At 46.0% G+C, this 16,824-nt stretch overlaps 1 protein-coding gene and 1 long non-coding RNA gene across 3 annotated transcripts in view; one reads left to right on the plus strand and one right to left on the minus strand.

The window, feature by feature from the left end:
• Positions 1–16,824, minus strand: part of MAML2 (mastermind like transcriptional coactivator 2) — a 349,256-nt gene that overhangs the window by 126,925 nt on the left and 205,507 nt on the right. The window lies entirely within an intron of this gene.
• On the plus strand, positions 129–15,494 carry LOC121039457 (uncharacterized). Its single transcript, XR_005794810.1, has 5 exons — positions 129–250; positions 5,508–5,515; positions 7,420–7,429; positions 13,889–13,894; positions 15,481–15,494. It is a non-coding gene; the product is annotated as an uncharacterized LOC121039457 (long non-coding RNA).

Here is a 16,824-nt window from a genome sequence, read left to right on the forward strand (position 1 = left end):
TGGGTCTGAATTTGAATATGTCGAATTTGAGATGTCGTGGGGCACGTAAGTGGAGATGTCTCATTGCCAGCCAGAGAGTCAGAGCTGCAGACCAGGAAGGAGCGCTGACCGTCTATACGGGGCGGGGAGAAAGGCACATAAGCGTTGGTGGAATGAATGTGGTTGCGAGTGTCCAAACAGTGAGGAGTGAGAAGGGAAGGGATGGGAATGGAATCCTGGGGATATCAAAATTCAAGGGGAGAGGAATAAAGTCTCTCGGGGGGGTGTGGGGGCAACCCCATCAAATGAGCAAATGCTACCTGGAACAAAGGCAGTGATCTCTCACATCTGGCATTTGATGGTGGTTGGGGGAAGACACCAAATTATAGCGTGTGCTGAGGATGGAGTGGGGAAGTGGCGAAAGGGAAATTAGGTGGGTAGATTATTTTTCCTGAATGCCAAGGTGAGAGGGAGGATAGCAGCCATAGGGAGTCTTAGGGTAGAAGGCTGTCTTATCACTTTTTGTATCCTTTACAGCAGCAAATAAAATACTTTGTATTATGTAGGTACCCGGTTAAACAATATTTGAGTGGGCGGTTCTGCCTTATTCTTTGATTTTATCTCACTCATTTCTTCCATGTTTTCTTCTCTTCTCTATCCCGGTAAGGATGCAGCGAGGCTGCCGTTCCTTATTCAAATATTACTAACTAGATGGGAGGCACGGAGTTTGCCTGCTTCTTCTAAAGTGGTTGAATCAATAATGTGTGATAGGAACTTCGGTACACGCAAAGCCAGCCGAGACCCAAGGGGAGGAAGGCCACAAGAAGCACAGGTGACATTGAGAAAGCAGCGGTGTTGCATGGGTTTCACGTCCAAATGCATACGGGTAAATGGGAAAATCTTGTTTGGGGAACGGAAAAGCCACCCCAAGAAAGACATAAAAAAGAGATGGATGGCTTTGGGCAGCTTCAAGGAGAATCCCAGTAGTGCAGATTTTCAGGAAATCTACGGATAGTAAAAGCCTATTTAAAATGTTACCCGGCTTGATCTTGATAGCCAAAGATACTTCAAAGCACTAGGATTGGGTCTAATCACTTGTTAAATTAAGGTCACATATGGGACTGCTTTTGACCAGACAGTTTCATGCTACTGAATAAGAAGGATCTAATGAAGTTTGATCTTGGGACATCTATCATTATGTATTATCAAGCCTATCATTTTCTCCATCAAAGAAAATACAGTCAGAAAATAGGAAGAGGAGCAGGGAGAGAACAATCCAACAACCTTCGATCCATCTACGCATCAATCGAGGCCGTTCTCCATTCTCTGTGTTCACCTCACAAGCACACACCATTTAATTTTTGCTTTTGCTTCTCATCATATTTTTAAACGTTCAATATCATTTAGTAACACTCTTTCTTCCTCCAGGAAACGTTGTGTCACAGGTGCCTTTTCCTTTCTCTATTACTTTTGGCAGTAGAAAGAGAATTTTTTCCTCCCTCCCATTGACCTTTACCTATCCCTAGCAAATTCATTGCTTTATGACAAGAGGTAACACGGTCATACGCAGATGCAATTTATCTTTGCGCACAGTTGGTCTGTGTGCATGTGTCTGTGCGGGCGTGCTTCTCTTCTATTGTTTGACTCCTTTTAACTCCACTCAGATCTCTCTAATCACAGTTTGGAATTCACCTGAATTTCCCTGCTGCGAGAGCTGAAAAAGCTGACATCAAGTTGCAAAGACCGCAGCTCTGAAAAGGAAATAGCACATCTTTATTGGTGGGATACATTAAAAGATACGAATGTGAGGTTTTTAAGTAAGATGCTGCATACATATAACCTCTACGTGCTTGACAGTGACATTGTCCCACATGTTGGCCATCTCCTCCATAATTAAAGAAATGCTTTGGAAGAGAATAGAACTGTTTGATTTTCACACTGAAACATTATTCTGGGAATTCAGAGCCCACAGCTTGCTAAGCCCAATCCAAAGCATGGAAATCGTTCATACAAATCTTTTCATGAGGCTGAGAGAGGGCTTGGCAATTCTAGTTTCATTCTTCTCTGAGGGAGAAAATTTAATTTCTTGTAATTTCTTATATATCCATTCGCAAGGTTAGTTTTTTTTTTTTTCTTAAAAAAGTTGCTATGGCAACAACCACCTATCACGGTGTTCCTCCTTGAGTACTTACAAATGCTGCTTGTTAACAAGTAGATCCCTAAGCCACATGAAGTCCAGGGAGAAACATCAGCTTATCAGTTGGAAAAGATTAACTAAATGGTTTAAGAGACAATTGTTTGAAATGGAAACAAAAGCTTGGATGCTTCCATCAGATGGGGCACTGCAGACACATCATGGCCGTCTCTCTACGAAAACACCAAGCAGACAATTCTACAGTGACCAGGTTTGGTGGGGCCTTGAGGAAGGTGGTGAGGAAGAAATGGGACTCAGGACATTCCCCAAAGAGAGCGTGAAACTCTGGTTTCTGATTGGAGCTCAGTGGCCGTGTGGTGTGGCACGCAGCATGACCCGGGGCAATGTCCATCTGAGGAGGGTGGTCTTGGGCCCGCCGCACTGTGCTCCTGGAGTCACAGTGGGTTCTGCCCAAGCACCTGGGAGTGTCTCCTCCTTTTTCCTGAGGGCACTTGGACCACAAAGCTGAGCCACTGGGTATGCAATCTGACCTACCTCAAAGGTCACCAGTAGCATTTGTACTGACATTATTACGGTCTATGAAGTGTTCCCGGGGCATAGAAGCCATCTGCAGAACCAAAAGAAGACTGTTCTTACACACTTCTCTCCCCTCTGTGATTCTCCTTCCCAGGCAGGAGGGGAGGCATCTGGTCTTCCTCTCCTGCCCAATCTCCACTCTCCACGATCAAGTGTTTGATACCTACGCATTGGCCAACCCTTCCTTCCATAATTGTATTGGCTTCAAGGAATAACTGGCAATACATTTCCAAGGCTTGATTTACTCATTGCTTTCCGTGGGATAAGGCATGTATCTGGCCTAATGGAAAGTGTCCTCTGAAAAAGCCAGAAAAGGGGAAGCCAAGAGCGAAAGCGTAAAAGCCACTGGGTCAACTGCTGAGAAGAAATGCTCAGCATTTCCCTCTGATTTCCCTCTGTGGGTCTGTCAGCAAAGGATCTGCCCTCTGCACTGGGGGCCCACTCTACGTTTGAGTCATGGAAAATCATAGAGCAATAGGCAGGAATGCAGAAATATGTTTGGCTTCATCTTTTATGAACAGTCTGAATTCAGTTTGCATTTTGCAGTGCAAAAACAAGCATAGTTTTTCTGGAAGATAAATGAGAGGGAGGAAGAAGAAGAGGAAAACCGAACACAATAGAAAAGTCTTTAAAAGAGAAAAAAAATAAAATAAAACCTTGTGGTTGTTTTCCTATTCAGGGACAAGCAAGGGATACTTACATTTAATCATGCTGTCCCAAGGAAAACATATTGTGCCAAAATTTACATGAGGAGGATTTCACTGTTCTGCATTGTTTTATTTCGGACCACCAGTTCCTTGGAGTTTGCATTTTCAATTTTTTTCTTCAAGTATCTATGCCCCTAGGCGGACAAATTAACTCATTTTATATTGAGGCTCTCATTACATCAAGTAAAAATCCTAAGCCTGATAAAATGATTTACCCTCTCAATTTAACTTTTATTTTAGTCTCCCACCAGCTTCCCTGACGTGGGTTTGTTGCCAAGCTATAATACTATTTTAGACTGAGTCATCCAGGCACACTGAACAGCTTTTACTCTGCCTGTAATGTTTCCCCAGCCCCATTGTTGGAATAGAGAGAACGTGTTCGATGGCTTTGCACTTGAAACAGTTACAAATGGCAGAAAAAAGAAAAAGTGGAGGCTTAAATCCAGGTGTTTGGCCCTGAGGGAACACAGATTCCCCTTTCTCCAGGCTCTTTGGGCCCCTAAAGGGGGACGGAGTACCCTTCTGTTGAGCCTTGAAATCACTGAAAATACAGGCACGCAGTTGTATACCTAAGTATACATTGCTTCCTTTCATCCTGGGGAGAAAATATTTGGAGTCACACAAGGAGGGTGTAGTTAGAGATACCCCCTGGAAAAATTAAAAATAAAAGATCAGGTGAAGTCTTGCTCTAAAGTTGACATACCATCACCACAGTCACAGGATTTTGAAAAATAATAATAAAAAAAAAAACAACATATCTTCTGCAGGAAATGCAGCCCATTTCTTGATTACGCATACTTTGCAACAGGGCAAAAGATACTCCAGATTGAGACAACTACCATAATTCTTGGTGAGCAATCAGCGTAGACACACCAGATTTTAACTTCTGTCAGATAACTTCTGTTTTATTGCACAGTTTACAATATACAGCAGGTAATTACATAACCAACCGTAAAGAAGAATATTGATTATTGAGACAAAAACATCAACTGTCTCCAACCACAAATGAAACAAAGACACACAAACCCGCCACCATATAAAGGTGTCACCATTTTATCCTAACCTGTTCAACTCCTGTTCCTTCTTACACCTTCCTCCTTCCCCACTGAGAACCCTCAGTATCAAATGAATTTGTACAAACCAAGGCCAAGTATCTCTGGTTTTGCAAGTCCCTTCACAGTGTTGGGTTTCTGTAGCTTGTGATCTCATATACTCACACCCTCCCTAGACTCCTACTGATCTCTATTGTTGGCTGTGTGGATGGGAAAACCCAAAATGTTTTTTTGGAAATAAAGCGGTAGCATCTAAAGTTCACCAAACGGAGAGGCCCCCACCATGGAAGGGAAACGTGAATACTGAAAAGTTTGACTGTCTCTCTACTTACTGGACTCCCCTGAGAGCTAGTTAAATGGCAGATTGGAGGTCCCTACCTAGGTGTCCTTGTCAGCAGAGGGATTCAGACCCCATCTGCTGAGCTACTGTGGCTAGGATTAAGTATACCTGGAATGTGGAATGAGCCAACAAACTCCAATCCCAACAGGGAGAGAAGTAAACAGGCATGGGGAGACAGGAAGAGGTAAGCGCCTGGGATTAACAAGACAGTGACCAGGATCTTCAGCAAAGCAGAGACAGAGAATGTGGAACATCATCAAAAACCCACAAGTTGTCAGAGTTATGTTTCTGCTGAGGTTCTGAATCAAGAAACCCAGGGGCAGGAGAGGACATTCATACTCACATGTTGGCCTAAGCCACAACTGGGAGTTTCATACAAAGAGGGTGGGAGGCAGAGAGGGGCATAGTAAATGTTTCGTAGTGTGAGGTAATTTTTTTTTTTTTAACTTCACCCAGCCTCCAAGTAATCTTGGCTTAGAAGTTAAATTAATTAAGTCAATTACATTGGCCAATATACGCCTCATTGGTTACCTCCTTTAGGGTCTGGTCGGTACGATCATTCAACAAACATTGAGTACCTATGTATCAGGCTCTGTCCCACACGTGTAAGATTTGGCTGTGAACAAATAGACAACATAGTCTCTTCCTTCACTGGAGTCTAGCGGGAGAGACTAACAATGGGTGAGTAAACAAAAAAGGTCAGGAAGTAATAAACGCTCTGAAGAAATGCAAAGCAAAGCAAGAGGAGAGAGTGCCTTGTGTTAAATAGGATGGTCAGGAAAGATTGTTCTGAGACCCTGATACGGGAGCAGATGCCTAAGTAAGAGAAGGAGTCAGAGGAGGGCACCTCCAACCATGCCAATTCCCAGGGTCGCAAGTTGGGCCACTGAGAGGTAGGATGGACCCGACATTCAGACCCTGGCTCTTGGCATCTATCTGAGCAGCACTTTTAGAAGGTCTTCTAGAATCTGGCTTTGATGAACCCACAGAGCTATCTCAGAAAATCATGCAAGCCAGACCCTGGGGCTGAGGATTCTCCTGAAGGCTGATACATTTCTTTCCCACTCTGACAAGTTTGAGGCCAGGAAGCCAGGTACCCACAGGGATTCTGATACAGCAACACAGGCAGCAAAGAAGCACCAGGCTTCTATAAATAACAGACACTTTCTCAGCTGGAGACAGGGCAGTGCTTTTTTGTCTCCCTTTACACTGCTGCATGAAGACTGAATAGTGCACTTCTGCCTGAAATTCTACCAGCTTTTTCTTCCAAGTCAGACCCTCAGTGAGTTATATGGCCCGCTGGATGGGTTCATGAAGGGAACTCGAGGAACTCTATGTTCACCTTCTGCGATGACAAGCCAGGGATGACAAAAACACTGTGGAAGGACCGTATTGTGGCACTGGGGATTCTGATTCAGTTGGCCTCCCTGTATGGCAGTGTGACTCAGTCAGCCTGTGGCACAATGTACCTTTTCTGTGTTCATATTCTACCCTGGTCTGACATCATGGCAAGTGGGAGGTCCTGGATTGCGTATGTAGTTTAGAGACAGGTTTTGTGCTCAACTGCTAAGCTTTTTGGTATTCAGCCACTGGGACATATGGAACCGAGCTCTTGGCATCTTTGCAGGATTGGGAGGAGGAAGGTGGGAAAATAAAACAGGTTTCCAAAGTGCTTTTACCAAACGAGTGATTCTTCTAGCTTGGACGTGCACTCCTAAGTGGAAATCAGTGCTGATTCATATATGTGGCAAGGAGAATGAAGGTTTCCATTTCCAGTGTATCAAGGGATCACTAAATAAAGGACATATTGAGTACGTATGAAAGGCAAAGTAGCCATAAGAAAGATACAGGGAAATTAAATACAGAGCCCATCAAAATAATAGTAACAAAACAAGGGCTAAGTTGCATTTTTTTTCTTTTTTTTAAAGTTTTATTTATTTATTTTTGAGAGAGAGAGAGAGAAAGAGCAAGCAAGCAGGGGAGGGACAGACAGAGAGGGAGAGAGAGAATCCCAAGCAAGCTCCACACCGTCAGCTCAGAGTCCAATGTGGGGCTTGATCTCTCGAGCCGTGAGATTATGACCTGAGTGGAAAGCAAGAGTTGACTACCTAACCGGCTAAGCCACCCAGGCGCCCCTGCATTTTGTTTTCATTTATTTACTTTTTAAAGTTTATTGATTTATTTTTGAGAGAGAGAGAGAGAGAGAGAGAAGGAGTCAGAGAGAGAGACAGCAAGCAGGGTGGGGGGCAGAGAGATAGGGAGATGCAGAGAATTCCAAGCAGGCCCTGCACTGCCAGCACAGAGCCCGACATGGGGACTAAACCCACGAACCATGACCTGAGCTGAGACCAAGAGTCGGTCCCTTAACTGACTGAGCCACCCAGGCGCCCTTGCATGTTCTTTTTAAAGAACAAAGGCAGTTAACCAGTAGTAATAACACATGGTGAATTGAATTGATGGTCATCACTTTAGGTATCTGAATGAATTGGACTGGCCCAGTAGGTTAAAGCCCAACATCTTTTCATAGGACTAAACAGAGACAATTCAAGATGAATGGAATTTTGACAAGTGGAAATGTGAGAGGACGGCATTCCAAGGGAAGAGAATCAGATGAGCAAATGTGGGAAGGTCAGGAAAATATATGGAAGCTGATAAGGCATGGGCACGGGACTAGCCTTGCCCTTCCATAATTGGTTTTGCCTTCAGAAAGTGACATGGCTTTGGACTCGTTGATGTTCTCAGCCCTGTCATGCAGCAGAAGTGTTGTCAGCAAGCTCTCATGCAGAAGAGAGGGCTTCTGGAGTACTGCCCTGAGAATGAAACGGGCAAGTAAGCAATCCCAAACATCTACCCCATCACTGCCTTGACAATACATCATTTTCCACTTAGATGAGACTAGGACAGTCTCCGAACAAAGACGTTCTGTAATCTGCTGAAAGCCTACCATAACCCAAGGAGGAAATACTTAAAAATCATATTTAAAGTTTTATCTATTTATTTTTGAGAGAAAGAGAGTGCGTGCATGAGCGCGCACACAAGGGGAAGCAGCGAGAGAGGGAGAGAGAGAGAGAGAGAGAGAGAGAGAGAGAGAGAGAGAGAGAGAATCCCAAGCAGGCTCTGCAGTGTGAGTGCAGAGCCCAATGTGCGGCTCCAAAAGGGGCTCGAACCCACAAACCGTGAGACCATGACCTGAGCCGAAGTTGGACGCTTAACTGACTGAGCCACCCAGGCGTCCCTTAAAGATCATATTTAATGGACAATGAGCAAACTTGTGGAATCAAGGAGCAATAGGAGGTATAATAACAAGCGTGGAAAGGACCTAAGGAATAATTTGGTCCAAGGCTCTGCCTTTGAACAGGGAACTCCAAACCATCCAGAGAGACTTCTCTTCTTAAATACATACAGATCAAAGACTTCCACAGTCTCCCTCGTTCTGGTAAGAAATAAACGCGATTGCTAAGAAAATGTCCTCTATCTAATTCAACCAACATGTGTTAAAGCCACAGTGACAAGTCACTGGGCTGGGCCACAGGGGACAGAAAATCGAGTTTTGTATGATGCCTGTGTTCGGGAGTTCGTGTTCCAGCAGAGGAGGTAAGCGTGTGCACAAGCAACTCTAACTGAAGCCCATGAGTGAGAAGGGCTTCACGAGAACGTGCCACACTAGCAGCTCCGGGAGCAACAGGTCTTCTTCATCTCTAAGTCCCTAGAGCTCAGGACAGTGCTCGGCATGTAGTAAATCCTCAACAAATGTTTGTGAAACGGAGAAGGGCGGACAGAAGGCTGAAGGAAGACACAAGAAGACGGGTTTACAATAATGGTGCTGGAGCCACTTGGAGGTCTAATTCTAATTTAAATCTTGAAGGGTGGGGAGGAACAAAATGTGTCAAGAAGTGAGCAGGCAAAGCTGTCTCTTACTTGCTCTTTGGTGGAATGAGTACTTCTGAGGTGTATCGTCAACGTAGTATTTCTACGTGATCAAAAGGAACAAAAAAGGGCCTTTCAGGATTTGTTTCCTGAAAGGTAAACACACCCTCCTCAACTGTGTCCTTTCTCATCATTTCATTCCGCGTGTCTGCCTTTTCTCTGAACCCTCCCATAGTTGCTCCACATTAAAATAATCATAAAACTCCTTATAACTCTGTTGACTCTTAAAGCTTGCAGAAATACTTCCTGTGGCCATTACAATATTCGATTTTGACAATAAACCTAGGAGGTGGGTCAAGAAAGTAATCGTATTCTGTCATAAAGAGGAAGGAAGGTATGGCATTGTGGCAGACGGAACAGGGGAACCCCAAAGATGCCCTAATGATAAGGACCTTGAATATGTTACCTTACGTGGTGAAAGGGACTTTGCAGGTGTGATCCACTAAGGATCTCGAGATGGGGAGATCATCCTAGATTATCCAGGTGGACTTGGTATAATCTCGGTGGTCCATGTCAGTGAATATGGGAGAATCAGATGCTACACCTGCTGGCTTTGAAGATGGACGGGAGCCATGAGCCGAGAGGCACGGGTAGCCTGTAGAAGCCTGGAGGACCAGGGAACGGATGCTACACTAGGACCTCCAGGAAGAACGCAGCCCTGCCGACACATTGATTTCAGTCCAGTGAGGCCCATTTTAGGCTTCCGGCCTCCAGAATTGCCGTGTGATAAATCTGTGTTTTAAATTTGAACCCAGCAGCTTGGCGGCAATTTGTCCAGGCAGTCACCAGAAATAATGCAGACATTGTCTGATACCTTGCTGGAGCGCTCACAGAGCCCATGGCTGTGAGAGCTGCATCTAGAACCCAGGCTGTGCCTCCACCTGGCCCTGTCTTTTTTGGAGCTAGCATATTTCCTCTGATTACTCTTCTTCCCCCCAACTCTCCCTTCTCCATCACAGCACCTTGCTTCCTTTAAACTACTTATGAGAATTTGTAATGATTTTATTTACTTGAGTAGTAGTTTTTGTATCTCTCCTTCCACCAGGATGCAAGCTTCACGAGAGGCCAGAGGCCCGAAATTTGTTCATCACGGAGTCCCTCAGTGATGGAAGATAGTAGGTGCTCAAGAAACGTCTGCTGGCAACAGGCATACTGGAAAAGGCTGAGAGCGTATGCCAACTGAATAGAACCACAGACGCTGAGGTGGTGGCCCAGTGTCCACCACAGACCTGAAGGGCCAGGAGTGGCCTGTACGTGCTTGGTTCCTTGCGAGTTGACATGAAAACCGTGGCATGGGTTGCGGTCCCTGAAGGCCCAAGCGGATCCCCTCACCCCCACCCCCTACCCTGAACTCTGGACGGATGCCAAAGCCCTAGTTCAGGTTGATCACGTACTGGCCATACTCTACCCCTTCATGCTCCACTTCAATAAGCCTGTCTCTCAGTCCCTTACGCACTTTGTTTCCACCCTGCATCTAATTGCTTTTGGATAATTATATCATTAACTCTTTGAAATGAATAATAAAAAATAAATCACATTCATGTAGGACTGCAGCGCAAGATGCCCAAGTGAGCAATTTTCAACTACGTATGTCTCCTCCTGACTCCTCTGGTCTTTGTCCTCATTCCTTTCCTCTCTCTGACCTTCTGCGTTAGAATCTCAGCCAAGTGTGGCCCAAGAATCTGTATTTTTAAGAGGGTCCCTGGGTAATTCTGATGATCAGGGAGGTTTGGAAACCACTGACCTAGAGGCTCAGGATCCTCAGAGACTAAAGAAGAAGCTGAAGAATGAAGTCAAACAAATTACAAAGATCCCTGTGTTTACTTAGTTCTTTCTTGCAAATTGCTCAAGGGATAGTGTCTTGCTTTCCTCAGTAATTCTAGGGCAAGTGCTGTGATTTTGAATCTGCAAAACGGGAAAAATGGCGCAAACAGAAGTCCCCCAGGCAGGTAGCCAGATTACCACTAATGAATAAGTATTCCTCTAAAGAAAGCCAGAGTCAGAAGGGAGTGAAGGACAATTTGGATGCTAATCCCAGTCCCAAGCCCATTTCTGGGAGGAGAGTAGAGCAAGAATGCTCCTGAAGCTGTTTCACTCTGGACCCTACAGAGCCCCTACACCAGCCTGCAGAGAATGCAAATCCTCTCCTTCGCCCCAGGATAGCCCGACTTCCTCGGAGGCTCCCAGATCATGAGAAAATTACCTCCACTTAAAATGGAAGCTAGTGTTCTCAGATCTTAGAAATGAGCACACTTCCAGGGATGTCAGGAACATTCATTATGGTTGTGTTTCCATTGATATGTACAAGATGGTCAATCCTTGTTCGGTTATAAATTGAACTGCCCGCTCTGGGGGAGGCCTTTAACACAAGTGGGCATGATACCCTATTGGCAAGAAGGAAAAGGAAAAGGCCCCAGAGTGTGTGTTATTAGCCGATGGCAAAAAGCATTTAGCAGACATGTCCTTTGGTGCAGTGCGCATAAACCCTCAATAAACATGTTCCAAAGAAGCATCATATTATTTTTCACTTTATTTCAAATCTAAATTTCAGCTTCCCAAACTGTTTCTTGTTAATCATAACAAACTCATCCAACGAGAACATACAATTGTTGTGACTAATGGGTTAGCGTCCTGGCGGCCTTCACATTACCACACGAGCCATTCTTTCTGGCAGCATTAAGAACGGAGAAGAGAAGACTACAAAGGAAGAGTTGGAGAACCAAGCCACTTGCAGTTCTGTGCCCATTCCCTATTCCTGTCTGCAACGATCTTAATTGCTTTGATAACTGACCTGGTATTAGTGCCCTGGAATGGCAGCACAGACATTTCTCTAGACGTGCGGATACAGCCATGCCTGGCCTCCCAATTTGCAGATGATCTCTCTAACGTAAGATCCTCTACTGAAGGGGAGAAAAACCTGTAGGTCTTTCTCAAGGTTTGGCTACGCAAAACTCTTCTGCCTTCTCCCCAAGTTGCAGAAAGTCAAGTCTACTTAAGAGCCCCACCTGGGTGGCTCAGTCGGTTTGGCGTCTGACTTCAGCTCAGGTTATGATTTCGTGGTTTGCAAGTTTGGGCCCTGCAATGGTCACTCTGCTGTCACAGCAGAGCCCACTTCAGATCCTCTGTCCCCCTCTTTCCCTGTCCCTCCCCTGCTTGCTCTCTCTCTCTCTCTCTCTCTCTGTCTCAAAAAGAAATAAACATAAAAATTTGTTTTAAATAAAAAAAAAATGTTTCTTTTTGAGAGAGACAGAGAACAGAGCATGAGTGGGGAAGGAGCAGAGAGAGAGGGAGACACAGAATCCGAAGCAGGCTCCAGGCTCTGAGCTGTCAGCACAGAGCCCCGTGTGGGGCTCGAACCCACGAACTGTGAGATCATGACCTGGGCTGAAGTCGGACGGCTTAAGCCACCCAGGCACCCCAAACATTAAATTTGTTTTTTAAAAAGAGCTGAACTGTGGATGGGTCTCTAGGAACAGCCATGAAGGGAGGGAAAGAAAATCAGGCATCAGACAAAGGAGGGTATTACCTAAGTAACAAAGGGAGGATGGAGGCAAATCTTTCAGGCAGGTGTGTGTGTGTGTGTGTGTGTGTGTGTGTGTGTGTGTGTGTGAATACATGTGGTTTTTTGTTTGTTTGTTTTTTGTTTTTCCAGAGAAAGTTTAAGTCATTCAATCATAAGAAATTCTATCTCCACTGCAGTAAACCATCACACCTGTAGGCTTTTATTTCTCACAGAGGACCCTGTAAAACCCAAGGCAGCAAATTGGAATTCTGTGTGGTTTAGAGGGAATGCAACCACAGATTCCAGCCAGGAGGGAAAAGATCAATTATCCCATTCTTTACATGCCCAGTCTCGTACTCAGAAAGCCCCGTGTAAGTGAAACGTGAGCCACAATCATGGCCAGGGCAGAGGAAACCTAAGCGCAAACCTGCATTATGCATAGCGAATGCCCTTTATGGTGTCGGTGCTGGAACAGCAGGTCTAATATCCACTTGCCTGATGGGCACGATGAGCAAGAATTTCTGACTCATGCCATTCCATCTGAGGGACCTGAGCTGACCCACGGGCGGGCTGAACCCATCTATTCAGACCCATTCGGTGCTGGGGGGAGCTAGGCTTCTACTCTTGGATATATTTGTGCACAGGACAATCAAGGAGGCGTTGAGTTCCAAGATGGTGAAATGCCCATCTCTGTCTCTCACATAATCGATTACTGCCTTCGCTGTTCTAAATATTTCCTCGCTCGATGCCGACCCCTCCATGATATCGCATGTGGTTGTTAGCAGCTCTCTAAAAGCAGGAACCATCAGATTTCCAAGAAGTGTCACTATCATTCACCTGGGTGAGGTGTGCCTGAGAGACGTTTGCAATCTTTTTACCTGGTAATCACACATCTGCCCATTGCTACACTTGGCTGAGTTCCTCCAGGTCAGGGAGTTGTCTGGTTGGTCACTGTGTCCCAGCACTTCACGTAGTGTCTGGCACCTGGTAAGAGCTCTAATGCTTGTTGATGACAGAGGCTGGCAATTTACCATTTGCTCTGGACATGTTTCAGAGTCCACATGCAACTGGTTTCGTGGCCACATGCAGGGCTCCCAAACATGCTGGGGGGACTTCTATCCTATAGAGGGGAGATGAATTCAGGTAGGACATGTTTAGATTCAGCTCTAAGGCAAAGCTTGTAACAGTCACTCAGGGTTCTCTCTGGAATCACCAGGTGCCCAGGTGGCAAATGGGGGCGGGGGGAAGGGGCCACTGTGGCCTTTATGAAGACGGGGACTATCTGAGCTGAGGGGCAGTGTGCAGAGATGAAGAAGGGAGGCAGAATGACAAAGGTTTCACAGGCAGGGATTTGAAGTCACCACAGGAAACAACATGATATAGAAATGACTGTCCCAATTCTGGGGGCCACCTACTCCCTCCCTCAAGGTTCTGCTTCCGCCAGCATCCCAGGGGGTGTTCATCTGCCCCTCTCTCCCACACACAGTCTTCCTGCCTTAGGTACTCTGCTAGGAACTGGGAGACCTGTCCCTGCCCTTGACCACTCACAGTGAGGCTGGCAAGAGCAGCATGTAAGGCAATCATGACACCATGTGCTCTGTGGTCTGAGCCCAGTGGGTGAGGCAGGAGAACCACCTGAGGAGGAGAAAGGAAAGAGTCTCAATCCTGGCTTTGTTATTATCTCTTAGCAAATCATCCCCAGGTTCCTCATGTGTACAAGGTCCATCACAACACCTACTGAGCCTAACTCAAACGGTTAAGTACCTTCAAAGGGATAAAATTCTATAGACACCAGTTCTTATCAACATCACCATGATTTTGTCTATTTAAAGTCAAACAGGGGCGCTTGGGTGGTTCAATCAGTTAAGCATCTGACACTTGATTTCAGCTCAGGTCATGATCTCACAGTTCATGGGTTCGAGCCCCACATCAGGCTCTACGCTGACAGTGCAGAGCCTGCTTGAGATTTTCTGTCTCTCTCTCTCTCTCTCTGTGCCCCTCCTCTGCTTCCTCTCTCTCTCTCTCTCTTTCTCCCTCTCTCTCCCTCTGTTTCTCTCTCAAAACTAAATAAACATTAAAGAAATAAAAGACAAAGTCAAACACATGCGTGTGTGAAAGAGAGAGAGAGAGAGGCTATACATGCATACATGTGCCCACATTTACTAACAGGACATGAGGGGGAAAGGAAGGAGGGTTATAGGCCACAGAAATATTTAGAAGAATAAATATGAAGTCAGAAATCAAACCCCAAACCTTCCAAGGTTTGCTAAAAGAAGCTGCTGTGTATTGGGCTCAGATGTAACTTCCTAGAGATATTCTCAAACCTGGGCTTCTATTGCCCCCTTGTTTCCTCCTATGCCATCCACTGCCTAAGAATGGATGTTGGCCACCTTCACTGCCACCTTGCCCCTAATTGGGATCCTTTATTACATATCACAGGAACCCCATTTCATTATTGTATGATGGCCTCTTGATAAAGCATTATCTGCTTATGGCCATTAAGCCACCACTTAGGAAGAAATGACATTGCTGGCTTTTCCTAAGGGGGTTAATGAGCTGCCCTTGAGTGACCTGAAAAGTTCATTATTTATACAGATTCCTCGCAGTGGAGACAGGGAAGTGAATAAACAGAGAGGAGAGATAGACACTGAGCAGAGACCGTTAATGGCTCTTGAAGCAGCAGCACTTTGCCTCACACACGGTGACCTCTAGGCTGTGAGGCCACGGGGCCACGCTGTAGAGAGACGGGGCAGAAGGACTTCCGGTCTCCGAGTCTCAGCATCTGGGGAGTTGTTAGGAGAAGGCACAGGGCAGGTAGGAAAGATGCGTGGCTGCTGGTGGTGGCAGGTTCTGACCCCGACTGGACCAGTGCCCGTTTTACTGAAAAGAAGGCCCTCACGTCTGCACATTCAGGCTCTCCAGGGCCTGGGCTGCATATGGGGGAGGGGTGCCAGGCAGGTTCCACTGTGTGCGTGCAGCATTGGTACACACATTACGAAATCCTAAATGAATCGGTACTGTCTGTTCTCTGTGTCATGAACAGTTGGTGTTATTTATGACCCCCAACAGCCCTTGACATGTTACTAATGGTGAAGTGAGAGGCAAGGAGTAAAGGTCCTTCAGTGAGAGAAGCATAAAATGAGGCCCTTAATCATCTCCTCTTTCCTTTCCTTGTCATACTCCAGAATGGCTTTTTTCTTGCACTCTATGAGGCCAGGCAACGATGGGAGTCTGGCCATGAGGCTGAAGAAGAAAAATAAGGGCTCAAAGCATTTTTCCAAGGATGGGTACGTGCTAGGAAGCAAGGGGCATAGGTTCTAGTCTGACTGCACCTGTAAGCAGAGGCCCACCGTGGTCTCCAGCTCACAGACTCCTCTGGCTTACATGTGAAGCAGGGGCTCAGACTTCAGGCAGAGCCCTTCACGGGACACCAGGAAAAACTTTCCTTCAGAGGGGAATGCTTCTAATGATATGCTGACTTGTGAGCCATTGGTGAGCATCTGTGGGGCGCAAGCTACTACACTAGGATGTCTGAGGGGTCCAGGCCATGACCCTGGGTCAGCACGGTGACAGATAAGCTGTATGGAAACAAAGGTAACATTTTGTGAGAGAAAGTGAAACCAGCCAAAGGAGTAGGAGAAAAAGTAAGTACTGGATCAGGGTTATTTTAATTGTTTTTAATTTTTTTTATGTTTGTTCGTTTATTTATTTAGAGAATCCCAAGCAGGTTTCACCCCGTCAGCATAGAGCCTGATGCAGGGCTCGATCTCACAACCCTAGGATCATGACCTGAGCCGAAATCAAGAGTCAGATGCTTAACCAGCTGAGCCACCCACGTGTCCCTGGATCAGGGTTATTTGAGACTGAGAATTAGAGAAGGCATCTGACAGTATGCTGTGCTTGAGTTAGACCTTGGAGGCTGGGAAGCAGTTTGAAGGTGGAGAGGAAACCAGTCCCTGTAGATTGGCTGGGGTACAAGATAAACCTGATCTACACATTCATTCATTCATTCGGCAGATATTGGCTGAGTGCTTGTCGTGTGCTGGGCACTGTGCCAAGCCCTCAGGACACAGTTGTGAAAGGCACAACACAGACACAGTCCCCACCCTTAGGGGGCTTACAGTCTCCCCGCAACAAGAATCAGATCGTAGCCAATGCTACAGCATGGGCACATATCCATGTGTCCCTGGAGGACAGGAGAAGTACCTGATTCTGATGAGGGTGATTAGGAAGAGCTTCCCAGAGGACAGGTCATTTGGGCTGAGCCAGAAGGATTCCAATATGGGAGACTAAGAGATCGGGAGCCCAGGGTGAGGAAGGGTACAAGCAAACTCGCAAAGAAATAAAAGTGCCAGGGATATGTGAGAATCAATGAGACTGGATTACGGGGTACGTGGTCCCTCTGCCACAGGATGAGGTTGGCAGAAGACAGACCAGGCCTTGAATGCCACATGGACATTGTACCGTGGAGCAGTGGGGAGCCACTGAGCAGGTGACTAAGCTTGATGATAGTGCATGCTGGGAAGGACATGGGGAAGCAAATGGTGGACAGAAGAGAAAGGCTTGAGCAGGAAGGCCAGTGCAGT

This window comes from Herpailurus yagouaroundi, unplaced genomic scaffold (assembly GCF_014898765.1).
Source record: "Herpailurus yagouaroundi ecotype Mexico unplaced genomic scaffold, PumYag 180, whole genome shotgun sequence".
Lineage (NCBI taxonomy): Eukaryota > Metazoa > Chordata > Mammalia > Carnivora > Felidae > Herpailurus > Herpailurus yagouaroundi.